Genomic DNA, 22,422 nt, shown 5'->3' on the forward strand with positions numbered 1-22,422 from the left:
AGCCCTGAAAAGGGCCGTTTTTGTCGTTGATTGGCTTCGACTGTTTGTTGTAATTAATAACCTTATGGTAACCCTGAGAAGGGCTGTTGTCGTGGAATGACTTCGACGGCTCGTAATTCATAACCTTGTAGTGGCCCTGAAAATGGCCGTTTTTTGCGTTAGCTCTGAGAACAGTTCTTGGGTCCGGAAGTTGGTCTCTGGCGAAGTCGGGGATTTACGGGACGTCCATTGTAATCAGACCGAGCTTCCCTTCAGCGGCAGTTCGGTGCCCACTACAGCGTGACAGTGGTAGCCCCCAGAACCTCGCACATCCCGCTGGGTTAACCTAATTTAACTAACATAACCTAACTTAACTAACATAAAAGCCTAACTTATTATATTAATATAACTTACCGCCTCGCGCTTGGTGGCCAGTAGTTGGGCCGCTGATTACATCGGTGGCCAGAAATGTTTTTCCGCTACATTCTATAATGGTGGGAAGAGACAACAATGCCTAGTCAGTGGAGTAAGGTTCTGCAGTCACAAACGAGGGGTGCAGAATCGCCTGGGTTATGTTCCCTTGTTGGCCTGACCTTATTTTATTTTCGCCTGTAATATTGACCTTGCCTGGTTTGACCGTCGGATTTATTTTCGCCTACGTTGATTCCGCCTGGTTTTGATTCGTCTTATTATGTATACCCAACATTTTATTGTGCATTTTGAATGATGTATTTCGTCAAACAAAAGCCCAATTAAATACCATGTGAAGGCCGTACATATGCACATATATCCCAATACAACCAAAGAAAACACACCAATATTGATCACATTGGTGCTGAAAAACGAAAAAAAAAACATCTATAAATTTGTAAAAAATATTTTTCACATTTTAAAATAAAGTAATTTTTTATTTTTCAAAATTATGTAATTTATTTTGTCTTTTTTGAGAAAAAATAAAAACATTTATGTTATCACGATTAAATATTTGAAAACCTAATTACTCTGTTAATATTGTTTATTTCAGAAGGGATTGTAAGTGAAAATATAACCTGAAAAGCTTTTCAACCGGGTTTGTAATTATGAATATGAGATCTAATTAAAAAAAAGAGGCTTAACATCGGTCCAAACGCAGACCACTCCAGTTGTTGATCGGTTCAGTACGTTCTGAATCAATATCTACCTCAACATAAAAAAAACAATAAAAAATTAGCCATTACCCATTTTACTGGATATTGCAACATTTTCACCCAGATGGGAACACAAATAAATGTTCAAGATTTTGATTTAACAAACTTTTTTTTTACAACTGACTTGCTTCTATCTCTATGTGCCAAAGCGCCGCTTGGAAACGTTTCTTAAAGTAATAACATCATCCATCTAATAAAATAACTGATCCCGTCAGAGGAATACAGTAATATAAACTATAACATTAAAAATAAAGATGATCTACGGATTTAAAGACACCTCATAGGCAGTCCGTTCTGATCAGTACTGTATACTTGTTAATACTGATATTTTTTATTTATGAAATTAAATAGACAATACCGTTTTAGTTATTGCGAAAAAGATATTGCTGCGCTTGATTTCGAAAATTTTTAAATTTACCTAATAATTCTATGATTTTATATTTTCTTTTAAGAATACAATTTCAGAGTGTATACTACTATAGCTTATATATCTATATATATATATATTTTTTTTTTTATTATTTAATAAACGTAAAAATTATGAAATTCAAATAATATTCAATTTAAATTCCCAAATGAGAACAAACTATTTTTGTTTTTTAAATTTATGACGAACAGATGAAATTTACAGTAGCGTCACGTAATGGCAAGCTTGGATGATCAGCCCGCACGTCACTGCTATACTATTGTTCTCTTAAATATTGGCATATCTTGATTAGTCATCTCTTAGTAGCATAAACATGATGCAACTGTTGTTTACGAAGTTTTTTTTTGTGTGTTTACATTATTAAGAAAGTGAAATGTTTCATATACAAAACAATTATTTTTATTTCTCTTTTGCTTTTCCATATACGAGTATATGAAGTTCAGTTCTGTAGTTCTGCCTCTCGGTACGGTTTAAATTTGTAAAAGTGGTGAGACGTCATGACGTCTCACCACTAGTACTCGGTCTCGGGACGCAAAGAAAAAGTGTTCATATAGCCAACTGCGTTGCTTAAGCAATTGTGGTACTTTTTTTTGTTTATAAAGATAATAAAACGATCTCTGGGGACTGGATCAATCGCTGAACGGCCGAGGAAAGGGTGGGGCGAACGAAATGCAAAAAAAAAGTTTCAGTCTGAAATTTCTGACCATGTCTCAGATGCTTCGGTGCGTCATCGTATGAGTTACTGCACAGTGGCAGCTTGAACACAACCCAGGTGGAGAATGCAGTTAATTTTTATATGCAACCGTACCAGTATATATGTATTCTTCCCTTTTGCTCCCTTTTTTTGTATATGTAGTTTAATTTTTATCTAAAAATATTATGTATCTATAAAAATGATTTTCTCCTGTTAGGTATTATTTCAGAGGATGAATGAGGATGATATATATGAACGTAAACGATGTACAGTCTAAAATCGACCATTCCTAAGATGTATGGTTAATTAAAACCCAACCGACAGAGAACAAAGGTATCCACGATCTACTACTTAAATTCGTATAAAAATAACTGCCTTTACTAGAATTTGAAACTTTAGACTTTCAACTTAGAAATCGGCTGATTTCCGATGATGAGTTCATCACTTGACTAACCCGTTGGGTTATTTATTATTAATTGTTTTTATGTTATTAGTTTACATGTTTAAATAATAATGCGTCCAAAACGACAAAAAAATATGGGTCACATAATAATTGTCTGAGGAAGTCGATATTGACATAGTCAACGATCGATACAGACGACATCTCTCGATATCTATACATCGATATTAAATTTAGTAAAAGTAGTTTTAGGTTTTTTATCTATCCTTTTTTTTTTAATGGTGTATATGTGATGGTGAGGTTTCAACTGTGGTAAACATTCCAGGGGTCATAAGAAGAAAGAAAGAAAATTAATAGCGAATTAAGATTGTACAATTTATTGTTTTCGTAATATTTTTCTTTTTGTTGTTTTTCGACCGTTACAAAAATGTAAATAATTATATTAATATCTGTATAGAAGATAAAGCTTTTATAATTTAAATATAACGATAAAAATTGGTCGACATACAATTCGAGCCAAGAGAATGATCGAATACAAAAGAAATGAAACAGAGGAAGAAAGAGCACAACGAAATAGATTACATATGTCTAATATAGTAGAAAATTTATTTAAATCATACTATCAGATTTAGCAATAGCGAAGCATTACCCGGTCTACTAGTACTTTTATATATTTTAAAAAAAAGTTCTACTAAGAAAATGTATTTCGTGTTAACGCATAAAGTAAATCTCCTATGTATAATTCTGATATTTACCAGTAAAATAATTTTCTGCAGCTTTAAATATAATTTAATATGAGAATGATTTGTTTTATTAATTTTCCTTTACACTTTGTACTTTTCCGGCGAATACAGTTAAAATTACGATATTGAAGGGAAAATTATGGTGATCAAGTCAAAAATAGGATATCGGGTATTTTTTTTTTTTGGATTTCATTACTTTTTAGGAGGTATTAGTCCACTTTAAACCAAAAAAAATACATGTATGAACGTACGTATGTATGTATGTCGCACTAATGGCCTATGTCTCAGAATTGACCGAACCGATTTTTTTCTCAAATTTGGTTCACATTGAATAATCATTTTAGTAATTCGTTAATTGAATGTTGGATGTAGCGAAAAAAAGAATTTTGATTCTCTTCAAAGTCATTTTAGAGAAAACTTTATTTAAGAAAATTTGTTAAGCTTAAGCTATATATGAATATTTTGTTTTCATCTTTTTTTTTTGGTTCTAATACTTAATTTTTATTATTAATAGACAGGAAACTCATGCAATTTTTTGCCAGCTTCTTTTCAATTAATTTATCTATGCACAAAAAAAAAATTTTTGTCTGTTTTTTTATTCGCTCTACACAAATAAAAAAATGTTATGTATGTATTATATGTTGTATAGGATACAAAAGTAAATGTGGCAATAATTCAAATTATTTTATTTAAAAATCTTCAAGTTATTTTTATTTAATTATTACGTAAAGAAATGACTTTTTGTTGCAAAGTCATTATTATCTTATACAGTATTTTAATTAAAACATTCTTTAAGATTTATCTTCTTGTTTAGTGATCAATCATTTGCGTAAAAATAATTAAATACTAAACTCAATTAATTAACGATTTGTTTTACTATAATTAAAAACAATCGGATATAAATCAACACTTAGTTTAAGAAAATACAATGGAACGAAAGAGTTCAGGTCCTTTGTAATATATCTTGCCTTTAAAATACTTTATTTTTTTTTTTTTTTTTAGGTATATTGCATAAGAAAGCTACCTATTGTAATGGGTACCATTACAATAGGTAGGCGAGTTAAATAAAAGCATTTAATAACTTTCCCAAAATATCAGTCGAGTTCGTTAATGGCGAAAAAACGGACTATAATGTCAATTATAAAATAATTGAAATATCAGTTTTATTGATATTTTACTTAATAAGAAAATTATAGCGATATTTTGTTTTTCGAAAAAGTTCCCCCCATTTCCAACCCCATGGTTCGATTTGGCCGGTTAATGAACTCGATTGAGATTTTGGATCGTTATATTTTATGTATCAATTTGAAAGTGATTGACGCAAAATTACGGCAGTTATCGTGACCACAAGAAAGTGAAATGTATGTGTACATGTGTATGCGTGTGTGTGTGTGTGTGTGTGTGTGTGTGTGTGTGTGTGTGTGTGTGTGTGTGTGTGTGTGTGTGTGTGTGTGTGTGTGTGTGTGTGTGTACATACAAAATTTTGAACTGACAGTGGTTTTGGGGTCTGAAGGCTGTGAAACGCGAAGACATATAGAAATTTTCTGGAAGTCGAATCATGGTGCACATAAAATCTACCTAATAAGGCTTAACGACTACATAAACTAACTAGCTGTTAACCTCTTAGACAATGGGAAAGATGTAAGGCGATTAATACAGTTGCATGTATTGGACATTAGGAATATATAAAATAGGGATGGTAATACATATATACATATATTTGTTTGTTTTTCATTGTGATACGAGTAATTGTTTACGAATTGGTTCTAAGAGACAGAGTGAAAAATACACAGTTTATCGCCTTACAGTATTTCAAATTTTTATAAGTTTAATATCAATTCTTTTTCCCTGTAATTTTATCCATAAATAAATTAATTAATAAAAACGGACGATAAACATTTTTACAGGATCTATTAAACGTAAAACGTCAATATTAAAATACCATTGTTGTCGTATATTTGCTGTATCACATTTCTTAACAGCATTAAGAATTTGATAAACACTCTACTAATTAAATTTATTTAGTAAAGTTCATTATAAAGACAACGCTTTTAGTTAATAGTTTTCTTTTACACATTATTATCATTATCGTATTATGATATTACAACTGCATTTAATATAGATAACCGTGTATATATATATATATATATATATATATATATATATAAGTTATAAATTCTACGTAAAAATAGTGGTTTATATGAAAAATAATATAAAAGTGGTGCCAATTCAAGATCTTTGTAGCTAAGAACCGAGACCATAGTTTTCTTTAGGTGTGTCATCCCCTAAAAAGAATTCTAAAAACTCTTTAGCTAATAAAATTGTTTTAATAATCAGAAAATCCTCCATTCTCTCTATAAAGGTTTTTTTTTTCTTTTTAAACACTAGGGAAAAGTTACAGATATATTGAAACATATTTATTTTTTCAATTAAAATAAATCTTTTTTGAAAAATTTACAAATTGTTTTAGGTTTGACATTAAGTCAAATTAATGAAATGCAACAATGCAGCAATAGCTCTTCTAGGAAGGGGGGCAATCAGCGGTGGAGGTATAGTCGGTAGTGCGCAGGTATACATACGCAGGTATACATAGTTTGAGTTTGGGTTAAAATAAAAGACCAAGTCCCGGTCGGCGGGGTCGTCCCTGCGGGAGCCTAGGCTCTTTGTGGGGTCGGCGCTGCCGATTAGAGGCCAAAGGCGTAAAGACCGAGTCCCGGTTCCCTGCTGAGGCGCTGGGGGACGGCATAGCCGGACCTTGGCTCTAAAGCGGGGGATTAGAGGCAGGCAATGTAAAACAAAAGATCCGAGACCGGGGAGGCCAACCTGCCGTGCCGGACGTATAGCCGGCGGGTGGGGGACGCCTCCTTTGAGAGTAAAAGGACACTCTCCCCGACTGAGTATACTTAATTGGATATCCGGTCGGGGAGAGTAGGGGAAAAAAAAAAAAAAAAGAAAGGTATACATACGCACCTAACAACTTGCGGAACTTGTTAGCGACCCCAACACTGCCTCGGCATCTGTAAAATGGATTCCTCCACCTTTCAAAAAAAGAAAGAAAAAAGTTAAATCAGTTTTATAAATAAATGAATTTTCAATAAATTCTGAATTTTAAAAAATATAATACAGGTTATTTATTTATTTTTATATATTACAATTAATAAAGATTTAGTATTTAATTTAGATTAAGATTTATATTTGTCGACCTCTGTGTCCGAGTAGGTAGCGTCTCGGCATTACGTGTGGAGGTCCTGGGTTCAAATACCGGTCAGGCATGCAATATTTTCATACAATACCAATTTTCACCGGGCTAATGATCATATCTGTTATGCCCGCTCTTTCATAAAAACAAAACAACAAAAAAACAGTAGTTTATAATTTATTACATATTTATATAATTTTACAAAATAAAAATTAAATGAATACTTCAAGAAAGATGTTTTTACATTTACAAAATTTTAATTTTAATTTAATGTATTTAATAATAAAATAAAATATTTTATCATGAACATTATGTTAATTGATTTTCAGAAAGTTCTTATAGCGAGTATAAGTTGTTCTAAAATAGAATACAAAGTTTTGTCGATAAATGCTATTTTAGTTTTGTTTAGTTTATTCATCAGGAAACAAGTAAGTTATATTATAATGTTAAGTAAGGTTAAGAACAAAATTATAAAGTTTATACTGGGAATCTCTAGTAGTAAATATACGAAAAAAAATTATTGGTAGAAAGAAAGTAAAAATAACATAAATAGAATTTGATAATAATATTTATTAAAAAGTATTATTTTAAATTATATTTTAAAAGATGTATGTTAGAATAGTTTGTTCTGAGCTCGGCTTAAAATAATATTAAATAAGAATATATTTATTGCAGAATTATAATTATAGACCTTCAATTTTACTTCCTTGTACGAAGTAATGGAAGTATTGTGATCGCGAAAAATCTCGGATTTTTATATTTCAACGGAAATATCCATTTTGACTAGTTTCGGCGTGAAGTCTGTACGTACGTATGTATCTCGCATAACTCAAAAACGATTAGCCATAGGATGTTGTCTTATTAAAGTGGCTGAAGGAACATTTTAAAATACACTTTTTTTTTAAATTAAAATTACATAAGTTTTATTCCAATGTAACTTCTGATATTTTTTCATTTTTTTTTTATTTTTTTATTATTGAATTATTATTTATTGTAAATTTTTTTACAATCAAGAGGTGAATAACTATTAATAAATCAATATATTTAAATTAAAAAAAAAGTTAAAAAAAATGAGATGAAGTCGGATTCGAACCGATTCATGGCCTTCCCATTGTAAGTTCTAAACATTTCATTAATTAAAATTTTATTTGGATATGAAACCAATGAAAGTAAGCTTACCACTTATGATATATCGTTGAAAATATCTCAATGAGTACTTATTACTGCAGTTAAGAAAAAGTAAAAAAAAATCAATATCTTTCGGATATTGGGCTTTTTTGGACAGTTTTGGTCCAGTCGATTGCAATCAAAAGGGGAGGTCACAGCAAAATATTACAACAGTCCTAAATCCAAAATTTCAACATCCTAAGGGCTAATCGTTTTTGAGTTAAACGATATACATACGTGCGTACGTACAGACGTCACGCCAAAACTAGTCAAACTGAATATAGGGATGATTGAAATGGATATTTCCTTTGAAATCTGAAAACCGTTTTTCGTCATTACAATACTCCCTTTACTTCGTAAAAGGAATTAAAAATGGGAAAGTATTGTTCTTATAATAAAATTACTTCTGTATTATATTACTTTCTTATTTAGATAGCACTGTAACAGAACTTTAGGTCTAAAAGAGAAATTGTAATCGGTCCAATTTAGACGTATGCGGTTTTCGCTACATCTTGACGTTTTTCCACCTAGAACTCAAAAAAACCAAATGTAAATTATTTAATGTTCCTATGTACACTGTTGGACTCTAAATCACCTGTTATATCCAGAACTACTGGACCGATTTTTACTAAAGTTAGTCGAATGCTTCTATATATGGGGCATTGATGCCATTAAATTTTCAATTTAAATGTTCAAGCGGGTCTGGCTGTAGAACAAGGACACCCACAGTATCTCAATATTTCGTCTAATTAAAGTCTTATTTTACTTTGACACATTTCTTTACAATTAAAAAATAACAGTATTTGAAAAATCGCACCTCTAACCCAAAAAATGCTGTTGTAGTCGTCAGCTAGACGAACGGTAGAATTAAACAAATTAATAACATTTAAACTGTAAAAAAGTAACTCGGTCCGGCTGGATCTCAAATAAGATTGCCCGGTTGAAATGATACCTGTTGCGTTAAGCCTCGTGGTTACACCAATCTGCCGACCGTAAGAGTGAAATTTGTTCCATATAAGTTGTGAAATTACATTAGTTTAGTTAGTGTCAGACGTCGCCGCTAGTACCGCCACATACATGCAAATTAAATTCGGTGTGCGCTCGCGCTTAATTAGAATCGTTGAATTATATAAATGAAAAAAATATTATATTTAAATAAAATGATAAATATTTTAAATTACGTTGTGTATGTAAGCCGTGTATGAGAAACACAACCCACGCGGTTAAGCCGCGTTCTGTGTATTCAGAATATTTTGTAACCACTACAAAAAAAGATACAACTGTGTTGTCAGCTTTTTTTTGTAGTGGTTACAGAGATGAGTTTTTAAATTTTCTATTAATAAATTTTTCTTTTAATTTTTTTAATTAAAAAAATAACAATTTATTTTGAATATCATAAAATATTTAAATATTTAAAAAAAATTGCTGTTACATAACAAGAGTGTTCAGTAAATTATTTGCAACAATTTTTTTCTGTTTTTTTGTAACGATGGCACAGTTTTATACAAAAATGATAAATAGGAAATACAGTGGCTGTTATATGCAATATCGCTGTCAGCCAGACATCCAAAATGCAAGTAACATATTGCTTGGTATGTAATAAGCGAGTAAAATATTTATTTTTTTTATTTTTAGACAACAATCTGTCTATAAATCATAATCGTGTTTGTTGAAATTTATTTTTTATTTTTTTATAAACTATTTTCTGTTGGATGTTTAAGGAGCAAGAAGCATTTATGAATATACTTTATTTTAAATATTAAAAAAATATTTAACTTTAGAGAAAAATTTATTTATGTAAAACAATAGAATTAAAATATATTTCTAAAAATTAAAACGAGTATATCTCAAATAGATTATATTATCTTTTGAATTATTTATTTATTTAAAAAAAAAATAATATTTAATCAATTGTGGATTGTTTTATAAATTAGTTTTGTTTAAAAAATTCCATTTTCTATATTGTTATAGATAGAGCTGTAGGGATTTTATTACTATTTATAGTAAGATGAGAATTTTATTTCTTCTCCCCGGGCCGGATCCTGCAGTTAAGTATTATACAGCCCGGGGAGTGTCCTTTACTGTAACGGGCCTTCACGTCTCGGCCCGCCGGTCGGATCTTACTTTGCGCCCGTCTCAAACCCCGAGAGTAGGATCCACCAGGCCCGGCTATGCCGTCCCTGGGTCCCCACTCCGGGAGCCGTGACTCGGTCTTTATACCAATCCCTCTAACGGGGACACCCGAAGTGGGGAATCTCCGCCGAGACTCGGTCTTTTTCGCTCAGGGGTGAGAGAGACCCCGTGCCTCATCGCTACCGCCCACTCGTGCAAGCACGTGCGAACTGCAGCTACGCAGAGGGCTGATCCTCATTCCCGAGCCCCCCCGATTCTTCTCCTGAAAAACCTTCGTCACGAACCCTGCAATTATATCAAAGCTCTTGAGGCTCCGCAACATGGTGGCGATGATGATCTCCACGCTGAACGGCCCGGTAATCGCCGAGCAAGCTAGGCGGTAATAATCCCACAGTGGGCACCAGAACACCACCTGTTCTGGAGTATCCGGGTCGCCGCAGTAAGTGCAGTAGGGATCATCCGCCCTCGTAAGATGTGAATTAAAATAAATGATTTTTTTTTCAAAAATGGCACCGTTGGTAAAATATAATTTTAAAAAAGTTTTTTACTTTTGAGGCCATATTGGAGCACTTTAGTCATCCCTATTTCAGTTCCTCTTGAATTTCTGTATAAGTCTGGCCTTTCGATTTTTCCAGTATTTCTTCATTCTATGGATCGTTGCTTTCTGATCTCGTCTGTGACCTCACTTTGTTATACCTTTTTAATTTTTTAACTTTGAATGTATTGTTTTGAAGTGTGTAGTTAATTTTCATTTTACCATAGGCGTCCTCAACCTAGAAGCCAATTTCTTGAAAATATCTTTGGATTCTTCAACATATTTTTCACAGATTTTTTTATTAATATTCCTTAGGACCAGTTGTTTTAGAATTTGGTTCTCAGCCATTCTTAATACGTGAAAAAAATGGGAAATGCTTCATTTTTTCCATTGAGAACCGGTAGACTGTTTCATTTATGGCAATTCGCCAGACTCCATTCTTTTTATAACTTTTATTTAAACAAATTCTGATAATTCGCCTTTCTGCTGTAAGTAATTGGTCCGTTTTATTTCATTCTTAATCTGAAAGATAGCCTCAAGCATAAAGCGCCACCGGAAGAACTACTGTTGTAATTAAAATATATACACTACATATTTAAAATATAATTTTTATAAATTTAATATTAAAAACAGCTTACCAACGTATAATCTGATTTCCTCAAACGTTTTCGGCTATTCTGCCATCTTCAGGAGGATTTTAGGTTCACTACCTAACTATACAATAGAACTGCTATTATGAAACATATATTTCTACTGCGTAAGAGAAAGGTTTTTTTTAACATTTCGTTGAAAATTTTTAATAAATTACTGATACATTTTAAATCGTCTAACTATTGTATTTAACGTGAAATTAAAGATTGTCGTTCACACCTAGATTATTACTATTTTTAAGTAAAATTAAATTAAAAAAAAAAAGTTAACGTATTTCTAAATTTATGGTTTTCCATTTAACTTGAACAAATAAAATCAATCCAAATAATTATCATTTACATCTTCTGAATAGTTATTTGATTTATAGTTGTATTATTTATTTAGTATCTTACTACATATTTAATTTACTGTTATTTATTATTCTATACAATATGATCATTTCAAGACCTAACCGCTAAAGACTGAACATAATTGCAGCATGTAATATTTTATAAATAAAATGAAAAAATAAATTAAATTCTGTGTAAACATTAGAGGTTTAAATGTTTACTATCTTCTTTTTATGCTGACGCTGCAACCCGGAGTGGGCTTTGGCTTCCTCCACGATTCACCTCTAATCTTCCCTGTCTCTCGTCGCCTTACTCTATCTTCTCAACCCCATTGTTTTCCTGGAGCCAGCGACCTTCATTTCATCGCCTACCTCCATCACTTTCCCTGCTTTCTACATTGTTTGCACATTCCATTATGCAGTATTTACAGTATATTTCCTTTTTCAATCTCGTTTGCTTTTAAAATATCCATTTTTGTTATCCAAATTCCAATCCTGATCCGAGGCTCATCGTCTGGTTTCGTAGCAGTTTTCTTTTCAAGGGTGGAATTGTTAATATTACTCCCAACCCTACCTGGAGGACTAGTGGATTTTCTTTTAAGAGTTTCATTCTCCTAGATAGACTGCTTCCTCTCCAACTTAGAGAGCTTTATCTATCCTGGATTTTATACGGGTTATCTCCCTATGCTCATCCGTTCGTTCTGTCGTTGGGAAGTCTTCCTCTTCCGCCTTAAGGACTGCTGGCCATCCTGTTTTTTTCCATCCTGGGTATTTTATTTCCCCAGTACGCTCCAATCAAAGTTATCGAGCATACCCTATTGCGAGAGGCAACCCCCGATAACTGATCCAGCAATAGAGAGGTATTTACTATATTTTTACAAAAGACGTTCAGAGGGAGCGCCCTGTACTCCAATCATGTTGAGTCACCTGATGCAAAACGTTGTTGTCAGTGCAGTTGATTTATTGTTGAATGTTCGTCTGCAGTTCATCAGTAATGCGGAGATTTGATTCGTACACTGTATTCTTAAAACAGTTCTAAAGGAAAAGACTCTAACTGAGAAAATTTTTGATGTGGACATAACCGTCTGCTGACAGTTCTTGCTTTCGTAAAAGCCTCATAAAAACATGCTAGTCAATCGTTTGAAATGTGATACGTTGCTCCGTTTTATCGGCAGAAGCTGAACTCTATATAATGATCTGTTAACAGAGTGTAAAATTCTAAAAGACGTTTATAATTTGTCTGTTCTTGTAAGTTGTTACACGGTTCTGTTTAAAATTAAATCTTAAAGAATTTTATGATAAAGTATGTTTTCTACATACTTTAAAAGTAAAAAAAAAGGAAAGAAAGTATGTTTCTTTTGTGATGAATTTACGTACCAATTTTTTGCCGACAGGCAGAGCATTCTTCTTTGAACATGGGCTACGATATTTGGGGTTGTAAAGGAAAGTCGGCTATTTTTTTTACGTTTGAAACCGACCCACATTGTAGACCATTCTTTATCAAATCATTTTCGCCATTTTTTTGCCGGGATACTGTAATTTTAGAATTCTTTCCGCGAATATTTGACGCGTTTCATGAAAGGATCTAGAACGCACATAACCTTCCACTATAACAACTCTTTCCTCGAAAGAATAAAACATTGTAGAATAATATAACTGCAAAAACTGAAATTTACTTCAGTGAAGCATGAACAGTTTATAACTGACAACAATACATGAGAGTAGTAACACACAAGGAATTGTGTTGGTAGTAGTAGCAGTAACGGTACCAGCGTTAAAGGTGACACTCAAATAGCTGCTATTCGATCCGGCTTGGTTCGGTTTTAGGTTCCTCAACCAGTATTTTAAATAACTATTATGGACGTAATGACATTTATTTTTTATTTTATAATTAATTGAATGTCAAATTTAAAGGTCACCACCATTATTGGTAATTTGGAAACCATAACAGCTATAATTAAATTTAAATGAGATCCATTACATTCTCTACACAGAAATCGTATGTATTTTTCACTTCTTAAAAAAAAAACATTATTTTGACATTGTTTACACATAATTTAATATCAAATACTCTCGTTAAATTATGTGAATAAATGGATTTCTTAAATATATCTCGTTTGGTTTTACAAATACACCAAAGTATCCACAATCAGATAGATATGTCCAAATTTTACAATCAGTTCAGAGCACTCGGAGTCACTTGATGCAGAACCCCCAGATCACCGTCAAAACGCTCGAAGTGGGCACTCCGTAACATTATGTTCTATTGTCTGCTCCTCCCCTCACCAGTAGCAGTCAATAGACGGACAGCAACCCCACCTTTTCAAGATGTAATCACACCTTCCTTAACTTATTCTAATGTGGTTCAGCCTCGACCAGATTTGGCGCGGTAGTTGGAATTCTTCAACCCTCTTAGTTGGATAATGCCCCAAGGAGTGGCAAACGCTGGCGAGAGCAATCTCCGCCATTATAAGAGGGCGCCTGGTAGCCAAAAGTACCGGGCTATCTGTAAGGCTGCAGCTAAGCAGCAAAGGCGACTTCAGGGAAGTACAGAGTTTTCTGCATTCCAAGGGAGTCGCCTTTCACTTCTTTCAGCTCCCAAAAGATAGGGAGCTGAAAGTGGTTATCCGGGGCATCCCTTATGGAGCCATTCCGGAAGAGGTAAAAGAGGAACTGACCTCACTCGGTTACGAGGCAGTTTCAGTTAAAAAGCTGACGACGAGGGACGGAAGGGAGACACCCACGTGTCTCGTTGCCTTAAAACGAACGCCAGCCACTAAGGGCATTTATGACCTGGAAAACTTATTCTATTGCAGAATTAAGGTGACCGTATTTGTGTCTCGAGGGGGTCCACCTCAATGCCACAGATGCTAAACGTTCGGCCACTTCTAGAACTATTGCCGCAGGACACAGCTCTGCGTGAAATGTGGTGGAGACCACGACACGGTGACATGTCTAAAGCCGCGCGAAGAGCCTGCCTCGTGTGCAAACTGTAAGGGGCCGCACCCGGCTAATTACAGGGGCTGTCCTTATTATAAGGAGCAGCTGAACAAGCAAAAGGGTACCCAGAAAACGTCTGCTGTTACTGACGGACGTAACTGGCACGAGTTGCAGGAGGGGGAAAACCGAGCCCTCCACACCGTTTTCGCAATTAAATTTTGTTAAAACTATAAAAAGCTAGACATCACCCCACACCGTCCCACAAAGAGACCACAATTTCATTTAATCAGCATATGCGGCTTCCTCTGGAGAACGGGGCGCATTTCTCCCTCCAAGTAACTAGAGCTCCGGTAGGCGCACTCCTGCTATCCCATAGGTGCTGGTAGCGAAAGTACTTCAGTGGATGGACTGAAGGGAAATCACGCCGGAATTACTAGGCTCAAAAGCTTAGTCTATCACGGTCAGAACCAGTAAATAAATTACTCCATGTCCATACGGATAGCAACGCAAATTACCAAATCCGTCCATAAATAAAACTTAAAATTTACAACGCCACTAAATAACCGATGAAATCCGCCCGATAATAGAAAGATACAGCAGCAAGGGACATTCTCCAGGCTCTGCGATCTGTAGGGAGAAATATTGAAACTCCCGCCATTCATGCGTTCCGTTCCGTTAGTTGGATCTTGAACCAGGTGAGCATTGTTGGGTGGACGTTCATTCCAACGTTATCGCCACTTGGAGCCCAAGTCAACAGAACTGATAATTTCTAAATCAGCCAAGGGTGGTTTGCGTGACCTCAGCCGAGTTGGTAGTTTTTGTGGGGCATCGTATAAGGGAGATTCATATGAGAAGTAATCCTCTTGAGATCTTAGCTGACCTTAACTAGACCTTAGCTGCTTTCCTCTTCAGATCGTGCGGACCAATATTAGCCAGGACAGGCAACCACTGTATGGAAGTAGATCTAACCGTACCAGTAATAATTCCCATGGCTTCATTGAGCTTCACATCAATCTTTGTTGTGTGAGCGCTGTTTTCCCACACAAGGGAGCAATATTCACCAACTAAATACACAAAAGCGAGTACAGCAGAGCTAGAGTATCGGCGTCCACTCCCCAACTGTTTCCGGCAATCTTATGAAGTAGATTCACTCTTGAGCCAAGTTTCTTAGATAACCTTATGTACCGCTGTTTGAATGTCAAGGACCGATCCAGAATTATTCCCAGATATATTGGACTGTAATTATAGGACACTTCTATTTCATCGAAAGTCACATCTCCTTAGGGCTTCTTTATTACTTAGATAGATAGATAATGGATTTATTAAGTAATAATGATAAAAATTGAAAAATGCATTTATATAGGTATAGAAAATCCATCGGAAAGGATATGAATATTAATATTTACAAAAAAGAAAGGATGACATTTTTAATAACATTTAAATGGTAATTTTTTTTGTTATTAAATTATACCCGAAAGCTAAAACATTTATTACGTTTACAAGTAAAAACCAGTATTACAATTTTCTATTACAATACGTCTTTGGATATTGAGAAATAAAGAACAAACTGTGAAAAGATTCCGTCAATACATTTTTAGAGGGGAGAAAAATAAATTTCCAAAGTTTTAATTACAGCTATAGCTTCATAATATAGCAGCAGCGCTTCGTCTATTAAACCAAGAGGCGAACAGAGATAAATTTAGTTTTGTTGTTCAGATTAAAATTTTACTATAGTAATTTGAGAATTACGTAGTTTCAACATTTTAATACTTTATGCAGCAACTTCGTTTTCTATCTAAACTAAAAACTTATTAAAAGTAATACTATTTTTCTATATTTATAATTTATCTTTTTACCATTTTTTTAAAATAAATATTTAAGGATTTTTTTTACAGGGACAATACTATTCTGTTGGTAAATTATTGAATAATACTAATTTAAAAAAGAAAGAAAGAAAAAAAATTTTCTGCATCCTGTTCAACCGAGTAAAAAAATATTTATTAAAATTATTTTTTATTAACGTTTGAATTTTAATTTATTTCTTATTTCCCATAAAAAAAGAATGTTGTGTGGTTTTGTAGTACGTGTTCACAGTTTTATTTTAGCTGTTGTTCCTGACGTGCAATGTATTATTCTGCTCTGATGAAAATAAAAGGTTTGTTTAGTTAATTTTACTCCTTTTGAGGAGGGTAAAAGATCTGTATAACATTATAAATACTGTCACTTTAGAACATAATTTACTTTTCAAAAATGTATTATAAAGTAAAATTATGTAAAATTAATTTTAAATCATTGCAGCCATGTCAATAAATAGATAAGATGACTATATAGTGCTTCAGTGAAACGTATATGAACGTTTCATATACGTTTCACTGGATAAAAAATTGTAATTTTTTATTTATCTGTTTCATTATTAATTTAAAACATACTGAAGATAACTAACATCAATTAAAAACTAGTAATATATTCATTAAAGAAATATTTATTGAAATTACTATCAGACACTTTAAAGTTAACCCATTCTATTTTTACTTTCCCGTCTGGATAGCTTTATAGCAGAGCTATAGCTCTAGAAGGGAAATTATTGTAATCGTTCCAATTTGGGCATATGCGGTTCTCACCGGATCTTCATCTGACTTTGACAAAGCTTTGTCAAATTACTTCTATATATGGAGCATCGATGCCACTAAATTTTCAACTTAAAAGATAAACGGGCTGAGATTGTAGAGCAAGGTTTTCCTCAGTATATCTAAATTTTGCCTAATTAATTTCATATTTCTCTTAGGCACATTGTTAACAATTGAAAAGTAACAATATTTTCAAAAAAATTGTTTGCAAAATCTCATCCTCATCCCAAAAAAATTCTCTGAACTACTGCTGTATCGTAACGTTACAGGTAAGCGATAGAATTAATTAATTGAATAATATTTACAGTGTAAAAAAGTAATTCGGTCTGGCTGGGTCTCAAACTCGATCGTCCCGTTGACTCGGTACCTGATGCATTAAGCCTGGTGGCTACACCAGTCTGCCGATTTGTGATTTGTGTGAGAAATGCCATGCCTGGCAGACATGGCATTTTTCACACAAAATTCCATTTACGTATCCCACGGACAACCTTCAAACGTGTGTCAAAATTATCAAAGAAAAAACATTTTTTTTATAAGAAAAAACTTTAAAAAGTATATAATGTAACGAGAATATTAGGTTTTACTTCTTTTTTTTAATTGTGATAAAAAATCTAGAGTAAGAAGTTATTACTTAATAATTATTTTTTTTTTTTAAATGGAATCGATATCAAGATTACATTGTCAATTTTCAGTGTGATCTTTTGTATTTAAAGAATTTTTTTCAATATCGTATTATCATTGCGAAAAGTAGGTGCGTCGATTGCAACAAGAAGTATTTGAATTGGATTAATAAGGAAAAAGTTATGCGTGAACAAACATAAAAGAAATATACGGATCAAATACATAACCTCCTTTTTTGAAGTCACATTGAAGAACACATTATATTACAAACATTCTTATCATTTCTACAAATCATTAAACCAGGCTTCCAGCATTAAAGTACTATCAACAGAAACTTCTATCTATACTATTTCTCGAATTAGTAATACTTTTTTCTTATAAGATTTCAAGAAGTATCTTACTTTTATCTAAGTCAGTAATTAAAGTTAAGCATTAGAATTAAGTAACAAAACTATAATCCATGACAAATAGTTTTAATTCTTGTAATATTATCAAAGTTTAACTTATCTCACTAAAACAGTTCAGAAAATTATTTTGTAACGTTCTATTTTTACTTTAAATCTGAAACTTACTGGAATTAAGTTATTTAACTAAATTATTTACGTGAAAATCAAAATTAACTTAATTGTTAAAGTTTCTAATTGTCATTATTATTAGATACTTAAATATTGATGAAATTTAGCAAAAGTAAAAACAATTACTCAAGCTTTGTCTATTTCCAATTCTAAAAATAAAAAAAATAAAAAATGTATATATAATTTAATTTATTTAAAAACCTGTTGCAAAAACTCAATTATATGTATTTCTAAAAACGTTTTGAAATCAAGTAATATGTTATGAGTTTACTTCTAAATCTTTTTTATAAAGCTCATAATATGTGAAATCGATAAATATAATATAAAGTGTTCAAAAAGTGACGTAACCTTATGGAAAAATGAGTAAGTTACAATAGTTTTTGAAAGTGGCTCCCATTATGCGATTGACATAATTTAATATGATGTTGCATGCTCTTAAACACATGTTATAACGTATGTAAAGGAATTGCAGAGATACATCGTCCAATTTCGCTATGTAATTCGGAGTTGATGTAAGGATGAGTTTTGTAAGCAGCATCCTCACAAAAAAAAAGTAAGGAGGGGATAAATAAGGAGACCGAGGCGAAAAAATCGCTTTGACATCACATGTCCATAAAACCATTGATCCAGAATATTATAGTATTGTTGAACCGTATCAGTGTTCTTCTGAAACCACGTATATTCTAGCCGGTCTGCAGGTATAGTGTTTAAGCTCATGAGAGGGCGGTTCGCTGAGGTGGGCAGCTCTCGATGTTTGACCCAGGACCCCTTGAGTTCGGGGAAATTGAAAAGACAGGAGACCCGGCTAGATCTCCTTGGAGGGGAACTGGTTTGAGGCGTGGCACAAAGAAAAGACCGAGTCCCGGCCTACTGGGTGAGCGAGCCCCGTAGGGCACGACATCGCCGGATCCTGTGAGGTCCCGGGAGGTTAAAGGCCAGGTAACCACTGAGGATGCGCAATGCGTAACTGCTGGACCATCCTCAGTGATCTTAGAGGGGAAATAAAAGAGTATAGTGTTTATAAATAAATTGTTGCACCATCTGTATGTACCGTTCACTGTTCTCTGTGCCATGAAAGATAGCCTACTTGACATTGCACACCAGACACCCACTTTTTCTCCCAGCAGCTGAGTGGATTTTCCTTACTCCAAATGGGTGAATTTTGTGCATTCACTTATCCATCAAGTTGAAACTGTGCCACGTCAGATTAAAAGTAATCATCGAGTTTTTCTCCATCTGTCATTACTGGAGACATGAACCGCTGACAGAAAACTACACGTTTCCAGTGTCTGCAGGTAACAACTCGCGAACAACAAGAATTATTACGTATGCATCTTTAAACACTTGCGCAATATTGTATGAGCGCTACCAACGGAGAGACCAGACTGGCTAGATAGACGTCGCATAGAATATAGGACGAGCAGAATATGCAGCTTGCACGTCGATCATCCTTTCTGCTGTTAGCAGGTTTGATCGACTTCTTTTGGCACATTTGTCACATTACTTGTCTCTTGGAACTTGTCGTATAGCCGTTTGATGGAAGGTTTGTTTGGTGCATCCACACTATAATTTTGTGTGAAGAAGGCATTCTGGGTCTGGGTATATCTGGCACATCTAACGTAGGAAACAATGAATATTTCTTCTGCATTGTGCAACCCATTTTTCCTCAATTAAACCTGCAATAAAAGAAGGAAACATTCTTCCATAAGGTTGCGTCACTTTTTGAACACTCTTTAGAAAATAAAATTCCAAAACAAATCTCTGTAATAAAATATATTTTCTTTGAAAAATTTGAAATTATTTAATGTGCTGAAATATGACTTTATGAATATTCTTTCAAAGGATCGCCTTAGGAAGTAGAAAAAAATTTTTTTCTTAATTTTCGATGGTAAATTAGGAAGAAATTTATGGAGTATTACGGTCCTAATGACACTACATTTACAGTATCAGTTATCCATCGTCGTCTTGTCTATACGTCATAGTCATTGTACTGTTGAATACTGTTGTACTGGCTGACGAAAATTTCTTTCTCCCGCCTACAGGAAGAATCAAATGCCCAGATTTTAACCAGATTTGTGTTTGGATAAAAGATACTTGGGCTGGTGTTTCCACGGAATTAGTAAGGAAAAGTTTAAAAAAATGCTGAATATCTAATGAACTTGATGGTAGTGAAGACGATCACCTGTAGCAGAGCGACGTGGAGACTACCGGTAACACTTCTACAGACATTGACAGTGACAGTAATTAATTAAAAATAAAATCCCATATTAAAAAGCGTATTGAAATGATCCTTTTCAACATGATACTTCCTTTTCGTTTTACTGGCCTACTGATTCTGAACTAAACTAGTACTTAGAGTAATTAATTATTAATGTAATATTAATATTGTAATTTAAATGAACGAATTAAATGTTTTACTTTCTGAATATTTTCTTATTTACGTATTTTTTTATCATATCTGTTGCACTTTGAAATACCGGTATATACTCGATTTTTTTTTAGATTTTCGGTCCGGAAAATCGAGGTGCGGGACTTATTCGGCGGGGGGGTACTCGATTGAATACGGTAATTTAAAATTTTTATCATTCTATTTAAATGTTAGCAGACCCGGCAATGCTTCGCTATTGCTAGACTTGAGTGTTTATATAGGTTAAATGATCAGAATTGAATGTTTGATAAAATAACAAAATGAACATTACGGAACTTCACAAAATTTAACCTCTCCCTTTCCCGCTTTCTTTTTCCACTTTTCTTGTTCCCATTTTCATTTTTACCATATTCCCTTTCCCCTTTTCATCATTTTATTTTTTTCCTTCTCCCTTCCCTTTCCATCCCCCATTTCGTTTCCCCTTGTTTCCCTTTCCCCTCCTCTTTCCTCTCTTTTACCTTTTCTTTTTTCTCCTTTCCGATTTCCATTTCCTTTTCCCGTTTTCCTTTTCCCGTTTTCCTTTTCCCGTTTTCCTTTTTTCCGTTTTCCCCTTTATTTCCATTTTTCCCATTCTCTTTTAACCTTCTTCTCTGTTATCTTTTTTCGATTTTATCTTTTCCGATTGTTTACTCTTTCCCTTTTCCGATTTTTCCCTATCTCCCTTTTTAAATCGGTCCAGTAGTTTTTAGTCTATAGCTGTCATACATATCGGAAACACTGAAATGGAATCGTAAAATATTTAGTATAACGTGTGTTGCTATTACGTCCAACAGATAGCGCTGTTTAAAAAACAAAACATGTTTTACCCGTCATAGGTGTGACGTCACTTAGGTATATAAGTAGTAGGTATATAAAAACACGCGCTTATTTGAATACAACGTTGAGTCAAAATTTCGAACAATTGGTGAAGAACTTTCGGAGATTTAAGATTTTGAACAAAGGAACATTTACATTTTTATTTATATAGATAATATAACAGCTGTACGTCAGTGCTACACTAGCGCTTCTTGTGGTGAGAGGGACTACTATTGACGCAGTATATCATTTTAGCCACTATTTTATTTTAACATTTTTTTGGTGGTTCGATTTTACACATTTTTTTTTGAAAATATTATTTTTTAATTGTTAACAAATTTGTCTAAGAAATATAGACGAAATCTTATAAAACATAGGCGAAATTTCGAAATAATGAGTGAGGATGACCTTGCTGTACAGCCTCAACCCCTTGACCTTTTAAGTTTGATAATTTAATGACATCAATGCCCCATATATAGAAATAATCTGACCAAGTTTGTTCAAAATCGGTCCAGTAGTTCTGGAGATTTAACGAGTGCAAGACCAAACACACACACGTACATACGAACATCAGGAAAATTTCCACCCAGTTTTTTTGAATTCTTTAGGTATAAAAATGTGAAGATACTTAGGAACAAAGAATAGCTTTTAACGTATACTACCCCCTTTAGACAGGTAAATACATCTCTCTCTTCGGCATTTAAAAGGAGTAAACTTCAGTGAGATGAACATCACTTTCACCCACTCTCTGTATCCTGTACCAAAACAGTCTTATTCTTTCAAAAACGTTTCGTTTCAAATCCTTAGACCTTACTGATTTATCTAAGGATTTGTTTTTTTTGGGGGGGATGGTGGGGCACAAAAGACTATCTAGAACGCAAGACCAGTACTACCTGAATCCATTCATCAATTAATCATTGTTACATTATTGTTATCACTGTGCTTACAATATGAAAGTGTCTAACAAAGAGAATTGATATCATTAACAGACAC

The 22,422-nt window shown here is 33.5% G+C and overlaps 1 protein-coding gene across 1 annotated transcript in view; it reads left to right on the forward strand.

The window, feature by feature from the left end:
• Window positions 1-22,422, forward strand: part of Mctp (multiple C2 domain and transmembrane region protein) — an 880,976-nt gene that overhangs the window by 942 nt on the left and 857,612 nt on the right. The window lies entirely within an intron of this gene.

This window comes from Lycorma delicatula, chromosome 3 (genome assembly GCF_047948215.1).
Source record: "Lycorma delicatula isolate Av1 chromosome 3, ASM4794821v1, whole genome shotgun sequence".
NCBI lineage: Eukaryota > Metazoa > Arthropoda > Insecta > Hemiptera > Fulgoridae > Lycorma > Lycorma delicatula.